General features: G+C 60.5%; 1 long non-coding RNA gene across 1 annotated transcript; it reads left to right on the forward strand.

The window, feature by feature from the left end:
* The first annotated feature begins 281 nt into the window (after nt 1–281).
* LOC308636878 lies at nt 282–2959 on the forward strand. Its single transcript, XR_014019516.1, has 3 exons — nt 282–418; nt 1097–1201; nt 1931–2959. It is a non-coding gene; the product is annotated as an uncharacterized lncRNA (long non-coding RNA).
* Nucleotides 2960–3404: the final 445 nt, after the last annotated feature.

Consider the following 3404-nt stretch of genomic DNA (forward strand, 5'->3'; position numbering starts at 1 on the left):
AAAGATAACAAATAGATAAGGAGCCTTCCTGCCTCAACTCTGGAGCCTCTCTGTGCTTCCACACAGCGGTTACCTGGGATTTCTGGGTCCTGTGCACCTCCTCTGCTGTGCTGTCTTTGAAGAGGCGAGTCAGTTAAACGGAGGCCACCAGGGTGGACCCTGATCCAACATGACCGGAGTCCTTGTGAGAAGAAGAGATGGACAGAGACGCACATGCGGTGGACCACTGTGAGGGTGCGGGAGGACGGCTCTCTGCAGGCCAGGGAGAGAGGCCTCCGAGAGACGAGCCCTGTGGATGCTCCCATCCTGGACTTCAGCCTCTGGAGACGTTTCCATTGTTCAAATCCCACCTCCTGTGCGCGTGGTCACAGCAGCCCTGGCCAGCAAATCCACGTGGGGAGCCCAGCATCCCACTCAGGTGCATGAACAGGCTGGTACCGCGGGGAGGAGCCACGGCCAGCACCGGGGAGTACTGCTGAGCACGGGAAGCCGACAGGCTTCAGGAGGCAGAGACGAGGACGTGGGGAAGTGCCCGGGAGCCCTCTGCGTCCTCCCGAAAGAGGACCCATGAGGATGTGGAATCTGGCTGGAAAATGATCCCGTGATCACAGCTCAGCCCTGGCCCAGGCTGGCAGCTCCGCCCCTCCCAGGAGGCCCTGTGCCCTGGCCCTGGGCCCTCTGGACACACGGCTCCTGCCCTCCCCACTCCAGGCACCCCTCCCTTCCTCTTCCCCCACCGCCAACCCCCCACTGGCAGCTTCTCTATCACAGACCTGGCTTGGGGCCTCTCCCTGGCCTCTCCCTGCTCACACGTGGGGCCTGCTCCCTGCTCCCTCTGCTCATCTGTGGCTTGCTGGGACCTGGGAGGTGCCCACAGGTGGGCGTGCCCAGGGCTCCTCCCCACACAGAGGGCAAATCCCTCCGGCTTTGCTGCATCTGGGACCCCGAGGTCCCCGAGAGTCCTGTCTGCTGAGCTGCTGCCTGTTCCACACGGCCCTGCCCTTCGGGGTCTGCAAACCCACTTGTGAGCACTTAAGTGTGGCATGTTGTGAGACCAGGATGGGCTCTTCCATCCTCGCTTGTTTCTTCTTTTTAGATTTTGAAGAAACACATGTTCAGCAACATTCACGCTGTTTTGTTCTCTGAAGGGCCCTGGAAGAATCAGACGTTTCTGTGTTCTCTCCCAAGCACAGATATCAGGGTAAATTGTTTTCTGAGGCTTCCTCCTCCTTCTCCTTCCTCTTCCTTCTTCTCTTTCCTCTTCCCCTCCCCTCCCCTTCCTCTCTCCCTCCTCTCCCTCCTCCCCTCCCCTTCCTCCTCTCCCTCCTCCCCTCCCCTTCCTCCTCTCCCTCCTCCCCTCCCCTTCCTCCTCTCCCTCCTCCCCTCCCCTTCCTCCTCTCCCTCCTCCCCTCCCCTTCCTCCTCTCCCTCCTCCCCTCCCCTTCCTCCTCTCCCTCCTCCCCTCCCCTTCCTCCTCTCCCTCCTCCCCTCCCCTTCCTCCTCTCCCTCCTCTCTCTCCTCCCCTTTCCTTCCCCCTCTCCCTCCCCTCCCCCCTCCCTTCCCCTTCCCCCTCTCCCTCCTCTTCTCCTCCCCACTCCTCCATTTTTTTAATGCATACCTTGTGTTAACTCTTTCTGAAGGTCGATACCCCGTAAGGTAAAGATTCCCCAAGTTGCATGGCATGGTTGTCCTTGGGGGGTCCTTGCCTCTCAGCACTGCAGCAGTGGTGACCCTGGTGTCCCATGCCACCCTGGGGGTGGGGCAGAGGAGGCAGATGTCTGGGTGACCTGGGGCACAGGCACGGCTCACCCTCAGGGACTCTGGGTGCTTCCTCCTGCCTCCCCCAGTGGGAGGCAGCTTCTCCTGCTTTCCCACGGCCCCTGCCCACGTCGCAGTCTGGAGCCCAGGCCTATCTTCCCCATCTCCTCTAGCACTGCTGGCCAGAGTTCCCTGCTCTTGCCTTTACCAGAGACAAGCCCTCCCCACCTGCTATGCCCTCTCCACCTTGGGTTGGCCCCGCTGGCTCTCCAGTGACACACAGCCACCTCTTTCCCCCTGGACAAGCATTTCATCTATCTGCTTCTCCCTGGCCTCGCCCCACCTGGTCAGTTATTTTCTGTTGCTATAACAAAATGCCCGAGACCAGCAGATTTATAAAGAAGTTTATACGGCTCACTGTTCTAGTGGCTGGAAGTCCTAGAGTGTGGTGCCAGCATCTGCTCAGCACCTGGCCAGGGCCTGTTGGCTACATCACAATGTGGTGGAGGCCATTGTCCATGGTGGGGCTGAGCAAGCCCGATGCCCTCATGACCTCATCTAATCCTAAAGACCTCGGAAGGCCCCACCTCCGAACAGCAGGAGCAGTGAATGAACCTGGGAATGAGGTGCCAGCACCGGAGCTCTGGGGCACACGTCCACACCACCAAGGCCTCCTCGTTGTCTCTGGGTGGGAAACTTCTCCCCGGACCTCAGGGTTTCCCACCTTCCCTCCAGAGCGTCCTGGAGACATGGGGGCAGAGGAGTGCAGCAAAGGGTGCAGGTCCTCCTCCAGGCCTGGCCAGTCTGGGTGACAACTACACTCAGAAGTAGTGAGGAGGGCTGGGGCCTGCAGTGGGATGTCCCCAGGTCAGTCCAGGTGACCACCTTCAGGCTCCTGTCCCAGGGAGAGCAGGACACACCTCCCGTTCTCTCCAACTCCCCTGCCTGCTGTCACCAGCTCTGCACAGCAGCACGGGCACTGTCACACCGGCTCCCAAGCAGGGGATTTAATCAGCCTCTTGGCTATTAGTCCCTGAGTAGTAATTGGAGTGGCCTGATTGGGCCTCTCTATTAGGCCTGGGAGCGAGGGGAGACACGCTCCGAGCCCTTCCTCCGCCTGCTGATCTGTCTGTCTGGCGTTGTATCTGGAGCCCTGAGCTCGTGCCTGAGCAGCGAGGCACTTTATGGTATTATTACTACTGAGCTCTTAGAAGGCACTTCATCAACGGGAGGGAGGGTGCTGCGGCCGCCACTGCCCAGCACGGTGCTGCAGACGGAGAGATACGGATCTGGCGCTGGCTGTGCGGCATCTGATGCCCGCGCCTGAGGGTCCTGTGATCCTGCAGGAGGAGCCTACCCCCTTTCTCCTGATAAGGGAGTCGGGCCACAGGAAGCCCAGAGAGGGTGCAGGCCAGAGGAAGGATGCACAGGGGAGGGCTTCCTGGGGTTCTCTGAGAAGCCCACCTGGGTCAGGGGGTGGTGGGTGGGTCATTTATTGGGATGTGATCCCAGGAAGCCCCAGTAGGGAGTGGGGGAGTGGAACAAGGAGGGAGGAGACCCAGAAAGGGTGCCGTGCCCCAGGCCCTGGGGGCTCAATTCCACCAGGAACCTCAGGAGGAGCAGCTCGGGGTGTGTGTGTGTGTGTGT

This window comes from Spermophilus citellus (genome assembly GCF_964194105.1).
Source record: "Spermophilus citellus genome assembly, chromosome: 17".
Taxonomy (NCBI): domain Eukaryota; kingdom Metazoa; phylum Chordata; class Mammalia; order Rodentia; family Sciuridae; genus Spermophilus; species Spermophilus citellus.